The 22,706-nt window shown below is 40.5% G+C and overlaps 1 protein-coding gene across 9 annotated transcripts in view; it reads right to left on the bottom strand.

The window, feature by feature from the left end:
• The window catches only part of RAD51B (RAD51 paralog B), a 379,423-nt gene that overhangs the window by 91,526 nt on the left and 265,191 nt on the right, over positions 1-22,706 (bottom strand). Inside the window, exon 11 of one of the 9 annotated variants that reach the window (XR_008437718.1) lies at positions 6,718-6,804. The exons of the other annotated variants lie outside the window; for them this stretch is intronic. The gene's annotated coding sequence lies outside the window, so the exon portion shown is untranslated. The remainder of the gene's footprint in view (positions 1-6,717; positions 6,805-22,706) is intronic. 9 annotated transcript variants of the gene reach the window in all.

The raw sequence follows: 22,706 nt of genomic DNA, 5'->3' as shown, positions 1-22,706 counted from the left end.
AATGGTCTCCAACAATGCAGGAGTAAAGGGAACTTTTAACTCAATGTTAAGCCTCTTAAAAAATGAGCTGAGGTTCCTCTGAGATTTTATTAAATCTGCCAGCCTGTGAAATACTGCCCGTTGGATCAAAGACACAATGCACCCTTTCTTAGCTTGTGTTGAGCTCTTCATGGATCTCCAAAGAGCAGTAGGGCTGTAATGTCTCGTTAGGCCAGTCATTAAATACAAGGAACTGAAAAATTCACCAGAGACCAAGAGTCAGGATGGGACTCTGCCATCCCTTCAGGAGCACAACATCTGACCCTTTTAATTCATCTTTCCTCCCTTCTCCCCCAGTACACTGGGAACTACTCACAGTTGCTGATGTATAAAACCCTGCCACGACAACTACTAAAAAGGGCAGCTCCATGCTGGCATTGATCCTGCCTTCATCTCACTGCATTCTTTGTCTAAGAGAACAGAGGCAGGATTAGAAGGCGGTTTAGAGTGCAACCAGGCAGTAAGATTAATAACTGCTCTTAGTTTCATTCATGATCAATTGAGTGTATGTGAATCTGCAGAGGACCTTCTCCAAACAATCAGTAGGGATGGTAGTGGCAGTCACAGAACCAGAAATCCAAACCAAATTTCAGTGACATAGCATTTCTTTAGTGAAAAATTATATGTTTTGCTGTCTCTCGATCAGCAAATACTGCTCTGCTTGTGTAGGTCTGCTAGCACTCACCCCCAAATCTATTATGCACGCTGTCTTACTCCCTAGAAAGTCCACTGACTCCAGTGGGCACACAGGCAAGTCTTCTGTGAGGGAAAGTTTGCTATCAGGAGTGCTTTCAGCCACACATTTGAAATGTGTCAGCTATTCTTTAAACAAATCAAAACACCTTGAAGCCTAAAGGATAAAATGTTTGACCTGATTTATCCCAGCTTGATCTCCCACAAGTAATGCAGATAAATCACATGGTCTGGCTCCTTTTTCTTGAAGGGGTTAGCACTTTCTTTATAAATTCTTGCATATGTGAATATAAGATATAGCATGCACATTGGTCAGAGAGGTGACCATCAAATGTGTTCCCTAATGACCAGCATGTTGGTAAGACCTGACTGATCAAAATTCACAGCTGCTAGTGTAAAAGCAAAAATTGCAGTCACGTGTGAATGAAAGGTGATCATCTTTTACATTTATTATGAAATTCTGTTAACATTACTAAGCAAAGTATTTTTGTAGCACTTCAGACAACTTGCTAAGACATGCAGTTTACAGACTGACTCCAGATAATGTGTGCATGCAAGGCTTTGGGACACCACTCTGGTGGGAGCAAAGCCCTGTGGGTTTGATTTCAGAGAATAGAACATCCAATTATTTTTTTTTTTCAGAGATGCTCCTATCTGTACATCACTTTTTAATGTAGAAAATATCAAAGTAGAGAGGACCAAGCTACACAAACTAATGCCTATATCCACAACTGAAATGGAGCTGAAATGGAGCTGGGGGCAGCAGCTATACAACATGGACAGCACTATACAACAGCTTAGGAAAAACATTACAAATAAGTGCCTTTCTAGTGGCCAACAATACTTTGCAGGCAGGTCTGTACAGACCTGGAGTGCCTGGAGGTAGGTTTCAAAAATATGGTAGTGTCGAGGCATTTTGCTTGGCCTGACAAAGGAAAGGAAGGAGGCCACATTGTAGTTTTGCTCTTACTAGACTTCCTAAGACATCCTATATGTCCTGCCGGGCCAAAATTCTTACTTCAAATAATGGGGTGTTACCTGAATAGTCATCCCACAGTATGCACACAGCAGCTGCTGTATTCCCAAGCATGTAGAAATTTGCCATCCTTATTTAATTGAAACAGTGAGAGAATTTAAGGAAGCCAAAATTATTTCCTTTAACTGATAACTGAAAGATTAACTTCTGAAGGGAATGCCTTGAGATTTTTAGAGACCACATATGATTAGGACAGTGGCTTAATATATCAGCTATCCACACTGTATTGACTAAAACAGGGTTGGTGGTAGAAAAAAAGAAGAAAATGAAAAAGAAAGAACATATAGGCTGCTGCCATCTGAAATATGGTAGAAAGAGGTCACTGCAGCAGACCCATAAAATCTGTCTGCCCAAGGAATTTCTTATTGATTAACACTTCATACTGGCATCAGTGAGAAAGAGTCCAGGCAAAACAAAGCTGCTCCAGCATGTTTTAAAACAAACCAAAACAAAACAAATCCCACATTCCCCCCCCGCCCCAACCGTCTTGTTTTCACCAGGCCAAGTACCACTGACTTGTGCAGACCTCAACCAAGATCATTAACTGTCAAACTTGGACTATATGGGACCACCATATGACACTTGTATTCACTCTGCACAGGAATTTTAAATTTTGTTTCCAATTCATGCTAACCTCTTACCTCCCCAGAAGCATTCATGAAAAATAAACACTGGCTTTGAAGGAAGACTTTACATCCAACAGGATGTACTGCAGCAGGGGATGGGTGAAATCTCAAAATGGGCAGTGCAGTGAGGCTCTGCTTCTGCAGGTTCCCCTGCCCAATCTACAGGCCCAGGATAGCTCAGTAACTTTGAAATGTTGCTTTTTCATGACTATATTACTCCACTGGATTATTTAGAATTAGATCTTGTTAAATGATGCCTCTTTGACAGCTTTACCCTAGAACTGAGCATGCAAATATCCTTTTTTGCTCATATGAAAGGACTCTCCCTCAGGAATGAGACCCACAAGCCACAGCAGTAAGGAGAATGTGGAGCAAGCAGTAAACCTCACTCTTCAATGCTGTCATACCAACATTAAACTGACTTAAAAAAACAGTTGGGAGAGACAGATGGTAAGATATCTAAGAATGCTGATACTTCTGAGAAGGGGAGCAAGACATGGGTCATTTGTAAAAATAGCAGAAACCCTGTCTGTAACTTCAGCAACGTTCAATTTCTGTATTTAAAAAGAGTCCTCTGAGGCTGCAGCTTTCACACACATACCCCGGCTTTCACAGGGAGCATGGGAAAATAAGCTCATTGTGTCAGAAGGCCTTGAAAGGGAAAGGAGGCTTACAGCAGGATGGGAGGAGGGGAAGAGCCAGCTTGAAAACGCATGGAGAGAAATTGAAAACAAACATGTACCTACCCCCAACATGCACACGCACACACATGCAAGCCCTAAACTCTGCCTGAACTCTGAAATTGGAGACTGAGCTGCTTTGGAAGCCACTGCTAACTTTTCTTCTATCTTTTTTTTTTTTTTGGTTTTTTTTTTTTTTTTTGTTTGTTTGTTTGCTTCATTTTTGGGTTTGGTTTGGGGAGTGGGGTTTTGTTTTTTACCTTTCTAAGGAGGAAAAGCAAATGAGCAAACTTGTGTGTGTCTCTCTGTGTGTGTGTGTCCTGGGTAGCTCAGGAAGAGCAAGTTGTCAAAAGCCCACTCCAGCATCTATCTTTCTTGCTCCTGGTGAGGATTTTATAAATATTTGGGAGGTTGCATGGGGCAGGGGGGGGGATAGCTGGGGGCAGTGCAGGCTGCAGGAGGGAGGCTAGATAACTTTTGGGCCCACATGGCATAGAAGTTTTGAAAGCCTGCTTTTCATTAGCATTGCCTAGCAACCAACTCATCTGCTGCAAATCTCATCACGCCCCTGCAAAGCATCCACGGCATGCTAATCTTTTCATTTAATAGAAAAGCTGCTGTAATCTTTCTTCCTTTTCCTTTCTAAAAAAGCAGACAATAATAAAAATAATAATAATGATAATGATAAAAAAAGATTCTGTCCCTGCTCCTCCTGCTGCCCTGCACATCCCCACCCCCCAGATCTCTTGTTGATCCAACACTTTGCTGAGTTCCCATGGATGACCTACATGTGTGTGTTCTGGCTGATAAGTCCCAGCTGCAAAGGCAAGCTTGGGTCAGTTTTTGCTTTCTGTGTTGTGTGTGCTGGAAAGGGAGGGCAGTGAGGGGGAGGAATTTTCTGGCTGGGATCTGAGAGAGGAAGGAGGCAGGCACGGCTGCAGCACTCAGAGTCCAAATGGGTCCAAATGGCTTAAATGAAATCTCTGGCTTCGGATACTGTAACTGAAGCCTCCCCAGCAGACAGGGAAGAACTGGTTTGTTCTGGTGTGTGCGTGCACAAATCCAAGTTCTCCCCATATCCGCAGGAGAAGAGCGAGTCTTGCTTTGTTGCTGATGAATTCCATGTCCAGCCAGCTGCAAACAAGCCGTGCTCTGGAATCTCCCTGGGCTTTGCCTGTCCTTTCACTCTGAAAATATCACGCCTAAGGGTAGGGGAAGTGGTTAGGACAAAATAAGACTTGACCCGAGCATCTGCCCAGAACTGAAACCAAACGTCTGTCTCCCTGAATTTTTGGCTTCTCACAAAGCTCAGATAATTTCTCTTGCCACCTGCCCATCTTCAAGCATGTCTGCACTTTATGGTTCCACACAGAAACACTAATCTATCATGAAACAGGTCATGCATGAAGCTTCTGAGCTGGTGAGAAGCAGGAACCTGCAAACCTGCAGACAAGCACATTCTCAAATATCCAGCCCCATTTTTACAGACACATGAGCAAGATGTGTGCCACCTTTCTCTTTGTTCTTTCCTCAGTCTCATTCCCCTCTTTCTAGTCTCTGTATTTCCTCTACCTTATTTGTACTTTTAAGCGCTCCTGAGGAAGTCTTGTCCTCCCCACTCAAAGAACAGTGAACTCCTCCAGAGTGCCGTGGCCTGGGGACATTTCATATTCTGCTTAACAATCTGTCCTCTTTCCTGGACCTCTAACCTGTGAACCTTGAACATAATACACCTCATTTCTACCCACATGTGATTATTGAGAGCAGGCTTTTTTACAGAGATGTTTCCTCTTCTCCTCTACAGCATACTGCTGGAAGCATTCCCACTAGAGAGGTGCTATAAAGATGACTGCAAGATCACAGAGCCCGAAAGCAAGTTAAGTCACTCTGGCCAATAATGTTATCATACCTAAGGAAATGACAATGCGGCCATTGTGCAATGGATCAGGTAGAGATAAGATACTATGAATTTCCTAAGAAATCCATGCTATAACTAGAGCAATATGAGGCCTGGAAAGCAGTAAAACTTATGTAAAGTTGGAAAGGATACAATGATTGTGGAAGATGTTTCAATGTCACACTGCTTTGCATTTTTAAGCAATACATGGTGAACAATAATTTTCAGGCCTACTCTTGCAAAGTCCTAAAGGATAGACAGGCCCAGCAACAAAACTTTTGACAGTGTATCTGAAGGAATGGCTGTAAGGCCAATGATCAGGACAGCAAGAAAGTTCAACCAATCTCAGCTTCAACCTCTGGCAACCATTTCAAAGGGTTTCATGGAGCAGAGTGCCCACAAGCCGATGAAATGAGACCGTTCATGAGCCATTTAATGCACTTGACTGGGAAGAATTGCCAGCTTTTGAAAAATACATCCAACCTCCTCTCTCCTATCTTATAAACAACTCCAGTGCTACCAGCTTCAGCAGTCTGTGCTGCAAGCACTTCCAGAGTCATCAATCAGGTTAAAACCCTTTCCCCTATGCACACACTGGGCTTGAAACCATTATGGGCTGGCTCTGATCCCACAGCCAGCTGGAGACAGAGGTGCTTCAAATGCATTCGACAGGAAAGGAAATAAAACCCCCACCTTTGCTGGCTTTTAATTAAAAAAAATCTCAAGCCTCATTGGTTTTCAGGAAAACATAGAGTTGGCTCATGTTTAAAGTGATAGTATGGAAATAAAATTAGTATTTTAACAAATTCCATTCCCTGTGTTAGTAAGACCTTTAACAAAAAGGCTGTTCACCATAAAAATAAGACTTTTTGGTCACTGGAAGGCAGGTACTTTGGACTCAAAAGAAGACTACTAAAAGAAGCTATGAATTGCCTCCTGTTTGGGATTTATACCTGTCTTTTCACAGATCTGCATTTCATTGAAATAAATTCTAGGCATTCCAGGGATAGTGAGCTCTATTAGGCTGGATAAGAAGTAACAGATAGCAAAGCAATAGCACCAGATGGCAAAAGGAAGCAAGTGAGGAACTGAATGCCACTTACCCACATGGCAGATCATTTGCTGTGAACTACCATCACTGTTGTGATGGAAAAGGATAGATTCTTGTGAGTGGAAAATGAACTAGAAAGGAGACAAGATTCCTTGGTTTGGGTGCAAATGGTGATTATAATAATTTTTCTGTAGTGTCCCAGAGAGTAGAAATTAAATATGTGACAAGTCTCAGACCTCTCTTGTCCTTGGTGAACTTATATACACATTTCAAATACCCCAGCCTAACTAGCATTCTCATTGTCAGAATGAGCTGAGAAGCCAAAAATTGAATGAACATCCTTCAGGTCCCCAGATGATGAGGAGGGACTTAAAGATTAGGTTTTTTTGATCAACCTACAGGTAAGGAAACATAATTTCAAGCTTCTCTTGTTAACACTGAATTCAAGTCTATGGATCTAGGATCCTTACAGATCTCCCTGCTGGAGAAAAAAATTCTTAATCAAACAGCAGCAGCAAGTTATCTGGAAGACTCAGGCCTAAGCAAACAGTAGATAAGCATCAACCTTTTTTTTTTTTTAATTTTAGCAAATTGTAACAGCTTCTTTCTAAGATATATTCTTGTTTTAGAGCAGTCATGTTCTTACAGCATTAATAAAATGACAGCTCCCAATGAACAGTGCATAGAAGACTTACAGTATTGGACAAGGCTGAGACATGCTGGCTTTCATGGTGTTCTGCAGTTCAAAGTGAGGAAACTTTGTCACTTTGGCAGAATAGTAGCTGAGGGAAAGAAAAATGTGTGAAGGCAGTTAAATAAGGTTACACAGGTGCTGCTACTTCAGACTGCGGAAAAAAAATCAATTATAATGCATGTGAAAGAAAATAATCTCTCTAACATTTGAGTCTTCTTACTGCAGGGTTAAAACCACAAGTCTGCTTTAGGAGTGCTGCCCTCCTTCAACTTGCCAAAGATCACATTGACATTCCTTAGTGACTTGTGGTTTGGAGAGACGGCCATAGGCAAAACTGAGGTCTACACACTTCTTAGAACTAGAAACTATTTGAGTATGTTCTGTTATACTTCAAGATGTATTTCAAATCAAGCCAAAGACAATTTTACATGCTAATAGAACTCCATCACATGATAATATATAGTTATAGTCTCTTAAGACAATTTTATCATTTAGGCCACTCCTTACCCCTCACAAATCAAGAGAGAGTTTCCAGTTTTGGGGAGGAAATGAGAAGGACTTAAATGCTGTCAGTATCAAAACAGAGCATTTTCAGAACAGCCAGAGTTTTGAAGCAAGTTCTGTGATTGCTAGAAATAGGTCAAACTCAAATTATACTCACAAGCACTCCAAAAGTTTAAAGAAACGTAGGGAAAGAAAGTAAAAAAGATGTCATCAACTCATTTGTGCTGAAGAAATAGATAAAATTTTACCAAAGAGATCGTTAAAAGTTAAGTTGATATTTAGATAGAATTCTTGCCTTGTAGTTCAGCAAAAGCCCCCCTTGCTCTGGACAGAACAACTGAACTGCTTTCTTCAGAGGATTCATAAATGAGGTGCCCTTAATCTTTTCACAGAATATATATCAGTGTTTGGACTTTTTGCTATACATGGCATTTTGCCCCAATATTTACTGAATTTCATTTGTATTAGACATCAAATCTTAAAGTGAAAATATCAGGTTTTGGATTAGTCTTGTCAAACACTTATTAATTTAAAATGTCAAATTTCATTCCAGTAGAGAAAAATGTTGGTATTTCTAGGGTTTGGGTAGCTTTAGATCTATAAGGTGTATACTAGGTGATCTAAGGTGTATACTATTAACTGCATGCACAAATAGCAAGCACACTCTTCTTTCTAAAGTTAAGAGGGAAATGAAGCAAATATCTTGTCAGCCAATTGCTGTGCAACAGTGAAACACAGCAACATTCAAAAACCTCAGCATATATTTAAGGTCTGGAGAGTTCCTTTGAGTTATACCTTCCTACATGGATCTCCTCTTATGCCACACCAGTTTTAAACCTCATCGTGGCTGTTACTTCCACATTCTGCTTCAGCAGGCTCCCAGCTCATCACTGCCATGATTCTACTGCTCTCTGCTTTCCATTCTGGTTCCTTCAAGATGCCCAGATGTGTACTGTGACACTGGGGACACATCCTAATTTCCTGTGTCCTAATACTGCTTTACAGTGACTCACCAGTTCTTAAAGGTTAGAAATAGGAATTTCAAAAGAAAATGGACTCAACCTTGTGCTGGATCATGCCTAGAATATGACTATTTGGGGTAGATTTTCATGTGAAAATAAAACCCCCTCCCTTTTTTTTTCTCCTAATACCCCATTCATCCATCAATAATATGCAATTCATGGCCAAAAATGGAGGCCATAGAGCTTCCTAGAAAAGAAGAATTGCTTTCAATCACTTGTAAAACAACCAGTTTCTTCATAACTCAACACAAACTTTCAGAAGAAGCTTTATATCAAAACAATTCAGAAACAAGCCCCTTATATTAGCCTTTTTGGTTCAAATGTTATGGTAAATTATAATTAGATGAAAACAGGATTTTATAATGGAAGGTCTAAGACAACTGCAACAATCACGGGGTGACTAGCTCTGCCTGTCCATCAACAATAAGGTGACAGCAATTCCAAATGTCTACATGACCAAACACATTCAAAAATGAGCTTAAACTCCTTAACAGATAACTTAGGACACATTGATGCACCCAGATGCTTCCTGCTCCCCAGATAACAGGAGCAATTCCATGCCTATCTCTGCACTAGTCTTGTACTTAATCCATGTACTTCCTTTGGAGGTCACTGCCTGGGCTTTCATGTGCCTGCAACTTCATTGTAGATGCTTTCTGGTATTGCAAGTATAGTGGTGCATGCTTCTGTGCTCACAAACACAGCCATCCATTAACTCCTTATCACCCTCCCTTGCCAGAAGATTACTCAATAGATACACAGTGAAATAGAAAACATAGCGAAAAGAAACCAGGATTGCATGATCAAAGTTTTTTATTCTGTTTTTCCTGCAAATTAGTGTTGCTCAAAAATAAAAAGCCCAAAGAATGCTGGGATCTAACTACAAAACACATGTGAAGGATGAGCAGCAGCATAAGCTTCCCTGATGCTGCATGGTCACTGAGACAGAGGAAGACTAAGGACAGGAACGATGTATTGCTTCTGACCATTCACTCTGGGACTTCTCTGCTGATATCAGTGACAAAGGTCTCAGGTGGTTTTCCCTAGTTAACCTCACGTTGGACCACTGACCCTTATCAGAAAGACCAAAGAAGAGAAGAAGGAGTATAGGTCTAGGTCCCATCCTGGACGTGTATGCTGCTCTGCAGTCCTGTATGTCAACATGGAGTAAGGATCCCTTATGGAGGGAATCAAGGTGATCAATTGCTGTTGCTGGGAGGGTAAAGAAACAGACTACAGCAAGGAGAATTCTATCCCCTGCTCTTGCTAGAGACTTCTTTTGAAAGGCAAATGCATTCAAACTGTTAGTTTACTGTTAGTGACTGTTAGAGACAAAGTAGGCCCAATCTTACAGAGCAAAATATCTGACAAGAGTCTGGAGACTTACATTGTCCTACTGAAACCAAACTTTTCATGATGTTAAAGAGCCTGTTCAGCAATTAACTTAGGACTCTCTTTTCAGTGCTTTTAAGAATAAATATTAGTACATTTTTATGGAAGGTCCCGGCTGCATGAAGAATTGCATTTGTAAGTCAGCTGTGGCCACTAAATTCAGAAACTGTCCTGGAAACAGCACCAGCCAGTGCTGTCTTATGTAATAGGAAAGCTTAGAGGAACTGATGAATGATTATCTAAAGATGCCATTCCATGGCACCTTCAACCAATCTCAGCTGAGTGGCCTAAAAAAATCCCCCAGATTTTTTAAGCCAGTTCATGCAACTATTCAGGTCAGAAAAGTGCCAGAGCAAGAGAAGGAGAGGGAGCTGGGAGTTGAATGAGTAGGAGCACAGCAGAGTGAGCAGTTTAAACTGCTATGGAACTAAACCATGGAACTCTCATCCAATTTTCAGTCGCTGCTGAATGTAGCACATGAGCTCCTACATCTTCACTTCTGCTAAAGCACTTTTTCAGATATTTATAAAAGACCTTCCCTGATTATCACAGAGGTAACTGGACCCTGCAGAACTTCCACTGAAGGCAGTGGAAAGAAAACAGACTGTTTTCAGTCAACAATGGCAAACCAAGCGAGGAGTGAAACTGAAAAGCAGCTGTGCAAAGATATTCTAGAATTAGAATTACAGACAGTAAAAAAACCCTGAAGAGACATGGCAAGTGAAGCCTCTTTGGATTTTGAACTGAAACCTGCTCTCTGAATATTCTGCACTAACTGGGAAATGGGAACGATTTACAGTAGACAAATCTCCTGATGTCTGACAGCTTGAATGCAGTGGGTAGCAGTGGCACAGTAATGGACAGAAGTTGATGCTCCTTGACTTGTAAATCAAATCAGCTGTGAAGTCTTTAGTAAAGGGTAAAGTGTGAATAAGCTGGTAGAAGAGACCCTTGCTTGTGTGGAAATTAGCTGATGGGGAGATGCTCGCTCTGCGTCCAGCTGTCGTAGTCTGAGAGACTGCTGCCCTCCAGCTGCCTCTCTCTGCCGCCCCGCTCAGGGCTGCTGTCTCCCCAGCAGAGCCACTGGGGTGGCTCACTGGTATGAGCGCTTCCAGGCAGGATTCGTCACATCAATTCAAATGAGTGGTTTGAGCTAATGCACCTTTACCCTACACCCCAAAACACACTGGGGAGCGTACACACAAACCCTGTCCATGGCTGAGCAGTTGCCAGTGGCCAACAGAGGACTGTGGTAAGTAACTGCTCTCAGCAACGCCTTCCAGCTGCGTCCGGAGGAAGGGGGCTGTCCGTGGGTTTTGACTTCTCTCTTGTTTACATAGGGAAATTACACTGCTTTAAGTAAATGCACAGTTTATATCCAATTTACCTAAACTATTGCAAACCCTTGTGTAAGCACTTAGTGAAATGCAGCTTAAACAGAAGAGGAACATGGGTGTGGCACAAGTTTCAGTAAACCTATTAAACTTATTTAAATTAAACCAGTGGGAATTCCATGTATTAAAAAAATCTTTTGCAATTCCATAAGGGTAAATTCTCCTATTATGTCTATATCCATGCAGGAGTAAACATGTAAGCAGTAGGACTAAATCACTTTAGAATTTGGCTCTGCACTAAGGCCACACCAAGTTTTACATTGTAACCAATCCCAAGCACCAAATCACAGCAAACCTTGTATTCCTTTACTATCACTCTCAGGGCCAAAACATTAACCTGAAATGCTGGGAATATGAAGATTTCCATCCTCATTATGCCTGTACCTGTTTTCCTCAGGCTTTGTAAAGAAATGCGAAAGAGCCATGGCCTCCCAGTACATCAAAGACTAGAGGCCTTATAAATCTTAATATCCTGCCTGCTCCAAAGAATGAAGCAGAGCTGAGTTTGATTATGGGGGAGGAGAAAGGAAGTGCTCATAGGCCTGAATGCAACTAGCACATACAGTAGGTCTAATTCTTGTCCTATCAGCCTTGACGCAATGTGTCCTTTTCCTTCAGCTATTTTAGATAAACAGGAAAGGAAAAGAAAAAAAATCAGTGCTGGAAAAAATACATTCAGTTTGGAAAAAAAAACGTTATTGTCAAATGTTCTAATGGCCATTTCAAACAATAGTGAGCACAGTAGGTCATATGAAAAACAGGGCTATTGCTATGATAGTTGATCATACCAGAAACAGAAAAATAGACTTAAAAAAAAAAAAAGTGCTACAATAAGAATAGCTAGTGATTCAGATAATTAAGCATTTCAGCTTATGAGTAACAAAGCCTGAAAAGTGGGAATATTCTTACACCCATTTTTCTGACAGGGAAGGCTCTTTACAGATAGTTAAAATGGTTTGCAAACAATCCCTGAGTGTACCTAGGCTACTGCCTAGCAAAACCATGAACAGCACTACCTTCTTCTAACCATTAAACTGTTCCAAGAAGTATTCTTTCATTAATGCCTTAATACACAAAAACAGGTGAAAACTGGTTACACAGTAGTAATCTGGTTTGGCACTCAATACTACTTCCAGAAGCCAAGTCAGCTTTCTGGTATAACTGCAGGACCATTAATACCTCTGAAAGGGCTCAGTCTAGAACTGAAGACTATGAAACATACTTGCACAATGATTTTTGTACCTCTGGTGCAGAAATCCCTAATGAAAACACACATAAGGTTATGATATCAGAACCTCTCACTTGACAAATTTTGTATTTATAAATTTTGTTTATAAAGACATTGGATCTACTAAGCAAAATCATTACAGATGGACATAGCTTCATGTCAATCAGTGTAAACTCAGTGATGGGAGGAAAAAAATTAATTCAATCAGTTTAATCTGTTATCAGTGGGTTTTTATCACTTGCAGCATGGATATGAGGGAAACTGATGAGACAAATTCATCTGTTTAGTTAATTTAACAGATCTCTTTTACACCATGCACTATGATGCACTGCCACCATTACAGCACATGGGAATACGGAAATATGGAAACTGGTTATCTTCAAACATTTTGCAGATGCTAACTAATTATTCCATGCATTTTCTATAAAGCAGTTCAATATTGCTAACTACTAGCTGGAAGTGATCACCAGTGTAAGCCATTTTCCCTCAACAAATCCAGATCTGAGCAAACATTAGAACCAAGCTCCTGGTTTCCAACACCTTCTACCCATTAGACTGTGCTGGTTACTCACATTCTGAAGGAGTTGGCTGGGAGTAAGAATTGATGACTATTTTAATCTCAGTTACCCATCAAAAACCCTTTTATTCAGTGAATGGGCTGTATGGCATGGGCTTCTATCGCAGTTCTTAGAGAATGTCTGTTCATAACACAAAAAACACCCTTGTTAAAAATGCCCTTAAGGAGTTTCTAGAAGTGTTATGGATGGACTGGCTAATGCTGACAGTACTCTCCTTTGACCCCATTCTAGTTCTTCTGTGGAAGGGACTGTAACACATTATTAAAGCTAAGAGAAGAAAGATGCTCTGAGTGACATTTCTGGAGGATGCAGAGTTGCTGATGCAGGGAATGTCCTGGTCAGGTGGCATGGTCCCAGCTCTCCAGTCATTCAGTTCCTGCACTCCCTGTGATGCTTTACATGACACAGTTGTGCTCTGCCACTACCTGGGGGTGTTTAGTTCGTCCATCTGTTCAAAAGCCAGGAGTTGATCAACACTTTCACCTTCCTCACGCTCTACTATAATACAACTTTGGCTGGAATTCCTGACTCTCCCCATACAGCAGGGCATCATAATTGACTTTTTCTACTTTCTGCCTCCTATTGACATTTTCTCTTGTACTTCTTGATCTGCTTCTTCTTTCTTTTCTTTCTTTCCTTAAACCCAGCTGACTGCCTTTTTAGGCTGTACCCTTTGACTGCAGGAGTAGTGAACTGTATTCCTAAGAAGCAGCCTTAAGCCCTAAAATGCAGGTCAAGTTAGTACCTCTGTGAACCAAGTATTATCTTTTTATAATATTTTAAAAGAACAAAAGAACAAAACACCAGAAAGGTTTGTAACTCCTAACAGAAACCATCTGCTTGAACATAAAACTGAGAATGTATTGGTATTTTCAATTCAGGCTCAGGAGAGCTGGGAAAAAGAGCACTGGTCTGTAGGCTGTTATTGAGACTTATCTTTCTGTTAATGAAACAGTATTTGCAAGATAAGTGTTACCATATTCTTAAAAAAAAAAACAAACAAAAAAATACTTTCAGAAAACCCCAGCACACTCTTTTATGAAACTGAACATTTCCCTGTCACACTCCAGAGAAAAAGGACATGCTGCAACTCCACACAAAATACTGCATGCCATCATAAATCAGAGGAAGAGAAATGAAGCGCTTAATCTGTAGTTGTTCTTTATTATGCATTTTTAACTGAAGTTATTTATTAAAATACTCAACACTGATGTTCTACAAAACAACAACTCAACAAAACTCAAGCCTGTGAATTTAGACCATTATGGGAATTTTTGCTTCTCTCCTCTTGAAAATAACATGACCCATGGCCTATTTTTCAAGCCAGATTTCAATCTTCTCTAGCCAGCTGTCAGGAAACCACAGAAGGTGCTTGAAAGAGCACAAGAAATGGCTGGTTCTAATCTGAAGGGAAAAAAAAAGTTGAGGAACAAGGCAGCTACTTGTGGCAGAATGTTATTTTTTCTTCAGTCTCTGCCTACATATTTTCCCAACATGTGTACTCTGTTACCCCATCACTTCCATCTTTTCCTTGGGTAAATATTTCTGCTTTGGAATAAAAAAAGGCCCAGGGGTGCCACTTGTAAGGACCGCACTCGCCTTGATATGTTGTTTTTGAACTGAACACATACAATGGACACATTTCGAACTTGGACCTTTGCCATCATACATGTTGCTTTTAGTTTAACTTTCTCAGATGATGGGGGGAGGCTGGAGGTAAGGAAGAGGCTGAGAGCGGGGTCATACATTCTATCCTTTACCAGATGTGGGATCTGGTGGGAGCCAAGTGTAATAGCCCACACAAACCCCTCTAAGTACACAACATAATGGAGAGAGAGAGAAATGCAAACTGACCCTCTTCAAGTGCCAATTCTTTGCAAAATCAAATACTAGGCCAGACCTTTGCCATCCAGCTGCTTAGATAAAAAAGAGCAGTGTGACTAATAATTTATTAAAAAAAAAAATCTGTGTACAAGTTCTATCTAAGAGAATCAACTAAAATGACACTTCTCCCCATTATCACCCTGTAAACTGCATGCCCTATTAAATGACTGTGGTTCATGTATGTGATTTAATGTGCCATTTGGAACCAAACAGATGGACTGAACTAGATTAGACATCTCTTCTGGAGTAGAATTAGATACAGAAGTGGGACCTAGGAAATTGTGGATTAAACCGGCTCAAAGACTACCCTACACTCAAATACTAATCCAGTTAAGGACACTGGGCAAGACATACCTTTCACCACCATTGTCATGCATCAAATGACAACAGGCCGGGCAAGGACAAGAGCTGGCAATGGGCTCACCCTGTTACATATGTAAGTCATGCCAGGTTACTTCCAAGTGGCATGTGAATGAAGCCTGAAGCCCTGAAAGCTGCAATGTGTACTAAGCAACTTGGAGATGGGAAGAGCTGCCAGTGGGGATGAGGGTAGTGTTGAAGCAAAGCTAATTTGGGAAAAAAACAAAGTATTGAGTAGTTCCTCGAAGGTGCTAGGAAGGTCAGAAAGAGTACAGAGTACAGAATTCTCTGTACTACACAGTATTGAGTCCAGATCTGCAAAGTATTCCTGAATATGTACTTTACATGCATGTACTCATTTATTTTGATAATATACCCAACCTAATAGGATCACAAACCTGGCAACAGGTCACCTGAAGAATCATGCTTAGTTTGGTACAAATCATCTCTTCCTTGCTGATCTCTCTGATTATCCTAATCTGATTCCTTCTTCATCTTCCAAAAATAATACATCTAGTAAGGTCTTACTTCCTTATCATTACATTGTAACTTCTTTCCCAGAACTTCCCTTTTTAATGAATTCTTTTCTCCTTGATGTCCCTTACATACTACACTAAACCAACACATAATTTCCCTCCCTGCTTACTCACCATGGGGCTATCCTGTCTTCAGCTCTCCAGCTCTGAGGAATAACGAAATGCTCGTACAGATAAATCAGAAACCTTTTGGCTGCACACACGGGTACCTTTCCCTTTCTCCTGGCAAGTCCCATTCAAAGAACCATTTCTCTCTCTGAACCAGCAAGTAATTTGCCAGCATTCAAATGAAAAGACTGGGCAGATGATATTTAATTTTGTATTTACACCTTATGGGTGTGCTTCCATAGCCTTGGTACTAGATATCTGTAACTCTGATAACCACTAAAGATCCTTGAAAACCACGTTGGCACATGGTAATTCTCATGTCACACATCCTCTTTCAAATAGTGCACCTTGTCTAGAGTACAAGCAGTGACAGATAGTCAAGTGAGAAGGTGTTGTAAGAGAAGCGCTATAAATGGGCATACACTGGAGCAATCACTAACATGAGATATGTGTACAGAGATTGAGCTAGTCTCTTGAATAGTTCTGAGATGAGAGGAATTAAAATCATCTTTATAATTGGCTTTTTACAGTGTAGAGTGATTTAGTGGATATATTTTAAATCTAGTTTTTGTGTATCAAAACAGAAGTAAAAATAGAAAACCCAGTCACTGTTCAGTCGTTTGAGAAATCATTGTTTTTCTTGCTGCTCTGTCAAAAAAATACAGCAATGAAAATAGCCTGTAACTAGGAATCTATCAGGGTCTAGAGCATTTTACAACCCAGAACCCTGAAAGTCCAAAATAGCTCCACAATTTACAATATTTTGCAGAAGTTGTGGATTTTTTTATATATATCCAACCTATCTGTGAAAACTCCAAGAGAGTTGAAGTTAAAATTAAAATAAAATTTCTTTAGCTCCTTTACTAACCAACTGAACTAACTGCATAATATAAATTTGTGTCAGGTTTTCATCTGCTAAGATGCAAACAACTGTGGAGCAAAACACAGCAGTACTGTGTAGGAGCCAAGCAGTGTTACACAGTGGCAAAAAACATACGAAAAATCTAATAACATTACAGGAGGAGAATTTAGGTAAAGGTAAAGGAACACATGAGGTAAAGGAGCATTAAATACTCTTTGGCATAGAAGGGCTAATGGGGTTTTCACCTGAAGTGTATGTGCCATCTTGCCAGTGATACAGAAGCCAGCTCTGTGCTGCGACAAATTGCTTTTCTCAGTCTAGTGAAGCAGAAGTCTTCTGTCCCACTGCGTACTCTTGGGAAAAGAAAGGAGTTACTATGGAAAGGTGCAGAAAGCTGCCCAGAGTGTGAGAAATGCAATCAGTATATCTGGCACAGTTGGCATCCTCTGGCACACACTGGACAGCTTATCAGGTGACATGACAGCAGGCCCAAAGCTCTATTTCAGATGCTGCTGCTGCTCAGCCCAGAAGCTGGGTAGCAGTCCTTACCAGGCTAACTCTGCAGTGGAAAACTTAATCTGAAAGGATATGTAAGAAATGAAAAGGTGTAAGAACTGCCAAATCACTAAACCTTGTATGTGATACTAGCAATGGTATGCGCAAGAAAATAGAGCAACACAACAGACAGATAAAAAAAAAGTGTTGTCATGACCTGGTAACTTCAGATAAAATTTTACAGGCTCTGCTGCTGGGTGCCCTGTAAAGAAAGAGGGAGTTCACACATGCAACTCTTTACTAGCTTCTTCCTCACTTTTACAGTTTTGACTCGAGTAATGTCATCCTGTGAAGTGGCAGAACTCCAGAGCCATCTAACGAACCTCTGAAATTCACCGCTGCTTAACAGAGGGCCAGGATTTCAAGACATTAAAGGTAAAATAATTCCCAGTAGGTCTCCTAAGAACATCTTAGTATGTCTTTACTGAGTGCTATTTTCACACTGTTCCCTTCCTCTCTCCTTTGACTGGATAAAGAGCTCAGAGGAGAAAAAAAAAAAATACCTATGAATACCGATGTGCAGGGAGCCCTCGTAAATTCACTTCCCATCAGTCCAACAAATGAGCTCCCCCCTGGGAAGTCATGAGAGGGGGCCTTCTCACAACAGCCTGATTATCAAAAGTCTGTTTTCTCATGAAACACTCTAACCTCAGAGGGACAAGTATTGTAATAATATGAAAGTATCATAATAGCTTGAGCAGTGTAAATTACTTTTGTAACTTGGGACGTGTGGGGCACATTTCCGGCAGGTTGGTTTCCAGTGATGCTGTTTGCCTCTCTGTATCACTGGAGAATTACCCCAAGCATGAAAGATTCATATGCTGTAAAAATTCAATTTCAGAATAGAAATGCAATTCTCCATATATCAGATTTCAGGTGGTCACTGCATCCATCATAATTTTAGCAAGCCAGCTTTATCACTGCCTTGTTCTCCTCAGAAATATAATGCATATTACCTGCTACACTCCTTTCTAGCATTTAAAGAATTTTTTACAAATAAGCTGCTCACTGATTTTGTCCTTCAGGGATTGCCGTAAGTCTACAGTACTTGAGTACTGATGGCATTTCTGTCAGTTTCCAGATTTGCCTTTCACAGTTCTCTGTCTTGGATCTTTTCCATTTTTGCAGTTTTCAGATCCATCCATATTTTGCACCTATCTGGGTGTGAAGGCATCCTACATAATAATCTGAGGAGTTCCCTCCTGCTTTTGCTTTATTTCTCCCTCGAATTTCGAGGCAGCATTTTCGCATGGCTGTACACAAAGATACCCTCACCTTTATTCTTCTCGTAACCCTAAAAAAGAGACTGCTTTTACAGCCATGTTTCATTTCAGTTGTATCCGTAAAACCCCAAACCCTGAGAAACCAGAATGAACTAGTGTAAATCAAACAGTGCTCTTACCACTTAGACCCGCCCTGCAACCCTTTCCAATCAGGGAATCTAAAATTACCATATTTACAGCATCTGCAGCAGAGCCAAGTACAAAACAAGATGAATAGCTGTGACGCACAAGGCAGAGTGTGGAAGTATGCAGCTGGGCCTGCAAACAATATAGGCACTCGGCACTGAAGTCCATCTAATGCTTTTCACAGAGCAGAGTGACTAAAAGGGGAAGGAGGGGGAGGGAGAAGAAGAGAAATTCCAGGAAGATGAGTGAAAACACAGCAGAAATCCCAGGCTGCTTCACTAATGGGTAATTGAAATGACTCACAAAAGATCTAGTAGGGAATTCAATTAATTAGGGACGTGACTGGGCAGAGAGGAGGAGGGAAAGAAAAGAATGCTGGTGATACAAGAAAATCACTCCTCTCCATTCACTTAGGAAAGGGCCTGGAAGAAAACCTCAAGGAAAGAAAAAGGCAAGTTTTTCAAGACAGGGTCTCTACCCCTTCTTATACACAGAAAATTACAAATAAGCACACTGGTATTGCTTGTTCTCCTCCCCCCCAATTCCTAATGAAAAGGAAGAAAAAAGAATAAAATTCAATATATTAAATACATCAAGACAACTGGTAAGAAGAAACCACGAGGATAAAACAGAGGAACGATGCAGAATAGTTTAATTGCAGTGCTGCTAATAGCACCCCCCATTGTCATAATACCACTTCTTATTCCATGTGACAGTGAGGGGAGGGAGATAGGAAGCAGTAGGAAGATGAGTAAATTAAAAATATGTGGGGATGTTTGAAGGAAAAAATATAATGCAGGAAAGGAAGAGTAGTAGGAACAGATGCATGTAAGAGGACTGGAACTGACAAGAGCAGGAGAGAAAAATGGCAAAGGTCATGGGTGAGAGAAGCAGCAGGGGGAAAACCTGAAAAGGAGGAGAAGAGCAGATGCAGGAAGGGTCAGGGAAAGAATGATAAGTTTCACAATCAGTCAGCAGTCAGGACTTGCCGTGATGGGTACTCGAGAACATCCATGTTGATGCAGAGATCATTTATTGACAAATACTGCTTCTGACCAAGCCTCAGAGACTAAATTTACACTAGTGCTAGTTTAGAAATCTTCAAGAATTTGTGTTCTAAACTTTCCAGGCCCACAACTGGTCATTCCTGGTAGTGGAACAACAGGGAGAGATACAATGAGCAGGGGCAAGTGCTCATTCACGGGATGGAAAGTGGGATCTGCAGTCTTTCATAATAAAGTTACCACAGCTTGAAACGTAGCTCTTGTTAATTCTGACTCGGAGCTGTTATTGCCAGGCTGGCTGTTCAATAGCTTTACAAAGGAAACTCAGGGTCATTGTTTACCTTCGTGAATCATGAAGAGAGCTAACAAAAAGTACTTCTTATGCCCTATCGGGTTCAGCGCTGAATGCCCTCTGAAGGCTTAGATATGCTCTCACGCTCAAGGATCAAGATACTATCACTGTGAAAGGTTGGCAAAGTTTGCAATATGCTGCATGTTTGGGCAATTAGCTGAGGATTTCTGTTCCCAGGGCTGTCAATCTGACATCTTAGCAAGAAAACATATAAATCAAACCATATACCTCTGCCAGTGAACTGACCATTAACATCAGCTTCACTATCAAATAACTTTCAGAAAAGCAAAAGATTTTTCACAAGCTTTTTATTTTCTGTGATAGAGCAAAGATACAACACTGTCCAAGAAAACACTTTTTAGGCAGTTAAGACATACTGAACCAGAAGGAAAAATGTACTATTTAGGTAACAAGAACCAGTATGAATGATCATAGTATCTTTATACTACTGTAAATACACTAATGTCTAGACACAGAGATTGCACTACTGCAACTAAATCCAGGCTTTCACAATGTTTTAAGTTACATTCATGCAAAAATGACTATGCAGAAATCGCCAGCTGATTCTGAATTGACCTTCCAACATGACACTAAGGAGTATTATGTTGCTGTAGGAATCATCTTTCAGAAGAGGCATAAAGTGGAAATATTCCAGTGGGCTGGTCTAAAAAAATAACCCCTTGAAATTTTGCAAAGACATTATTCTTGGTGCTCTGGACAAATGTAAACATACTTCAACCAGCTGGGCTGGCATTTTCTATGGAAAAGGACTACAAACTGTGGGCATTCAGTGCCTAGGTGCCTATGCAACAATGTGATTGTCATACAAGAATTACAATACAGTTATGAAATGTCAGTAAAGCCAGGCAGCCCCAAAAGCAAATTCAAGCTAGGCAGCCAGAGCACTACTCAACACAGTACTTTTTCTGCTTCAGAGCTCCATTCTTTCCAATTCTCTAACACGTCTGATGAAACAGAGCACTGTGCTCTGAAGGTCCTCAGTTTCTAACCAGAGCACCTTCAAAATTTATCAGAGCCTTGATTTCATTGCCAATAGAATTTTGTATTTTTACTGAGTCTTCATCAAGTTGAATTTATGAAAACTGCAGGCTTGGTCAACATGTATCTCGAGGTTATCTGGATTCTGTTAAGCCAGGTTGATGCATTTTGTCCAGACCTCCTCTCCTTCTCTTCAAAACACTCAACAGAAAATAAAAAAAAAAATCCCCTCTTTTGTACAGAATTAAAATAAATTCTTTTTGTCTCTCTAATTAAGTACCATCCTGTATTTAGTCATTTGACAGCACCAAAAAATGATTTTTCTGTATTCCACAATGTCATCCCTCCTCTCTGAATCTATTCAAAGCCTCTTGTACATATTTAATCACTCCTAGCCAGGCCTAGCTAATGAAATGCAGGGCCTTGCCCTGACCTGACCTTGCTATTTCTATTTTGGCTCAGCACATCCTCTGCTAGTTGAGTAAAAAAAAAAGTTGTTTCTTTCTCTTGGTCTTAAAGGTCCTGTAACTGGCAGGGGGTATGGTCAAGGACACTGCTGAAAACAGAACAAATGACTGTGAACACTGCTTTGCAAATCAAAAACGGACCACAGCAACCTAAGTGCGAAGCTTTTTCCTTCTTTTTCTTTGGTTGGCAAACACTGGTGGGCACTGTTCATCTACTGGGAATAGCTTATGACTAGATAACTCTGTAAGAAAAATGGACTGCTCAAATTGTTTGCAGTAGTCATAAAGCACTGTAATTTGTTTTGGGCACTTACTCCAACTAAATATGTTGTTCTTCATTTTCCCTATTTTTCCTTCCTATTTAATTCGCCAATATGGCAATTAAAAAATATATTTTCAATTTCTGAGAGTTTGTAAAGAAGTGTGATACTATTTGTGAGTACTTAGGAATCCTGGATGTTAGGTTATCCCTTTGTCACATGATGTTGGTTGCAGGAATTTATCAACATGCTAACAGAAGTCAGAAATGTTTCCAGTATAAAACAGGACAACATTTACCTGGTGATCCATTGTGGACTTTTAAAGTTGCTGTTTGTTTTCAAGTGGTTTGAAAATTTGTTGACCATTAGTTTTGGTGCTCACTTTGACACAGTGAGTTGCTGGATGAACCATAAACCATATTTGAAGTCAGCAAGGGCAAGGGCCATCGTTTTATTCTTTGTGAGTACACACTGCCTTACATTGTGGAGCTTTGGATGCTGAATGGGGGTCACAGATGCTATCACAAAACAACCAGTAACAGCATAAGGACCTTTAGGTACTCGGACTGTCAGAAAAATCAGGCTGAGCGGTTCAATCCACCATTGTTCCTCAATTACCTCTCAACTGAGGCATGTCAGAGAAAATGGTGCTGAATAGGATGAAGATGCCTTAACTAGCTGCCCCAAACTAACACCCTGCATCCCATGGAATACTGGGAGCGTTAAAAGCTGCCAAAGGACCACGGATGTAGACCACATTTCTAACGGCCAAAGTCAATTTAACACATCCCTATTAGTCCTTCTGGATGTGCTGGAACAGACATAAGAAGTATTAGACTGGCACTTACAAACCCAGTCTTTTCTCAGCTCAACTAAAAACAAACAGATTCAAGTTGCAATGATGAATTGAAGCAGTAGGACATTAGACATTGTTTGAAGGAAGAAATGAGAAAATCATGTTTGCAATCACTAATGTCAAACAATACAGTTGTGTCATTTTCCTTCTAATACTGTTTATTGGGCTCTTTTTTAGTCTGGTTTTCTACACACACAACACTTTTGCAGTCACATTCTGT

This window comes from Vidua macroura, chromosome 6 (assembly GCF_024509145.1).
Source record: "Vidua macroura isolate BioBank_ID:100142 chromosome 6, ASM2450914v1, whole genome shotgun sequence".
Lineage (NCBI taxonomy): Eukaryota > Metazoa > Chordata > Aves > Passeriformes > Viduidae > Vidua > Vidua macroura.
Note: the sequence above shows the minus strand (reverse complement) of the source record. Positions and strands in the feature narration are given on the sequence as shown.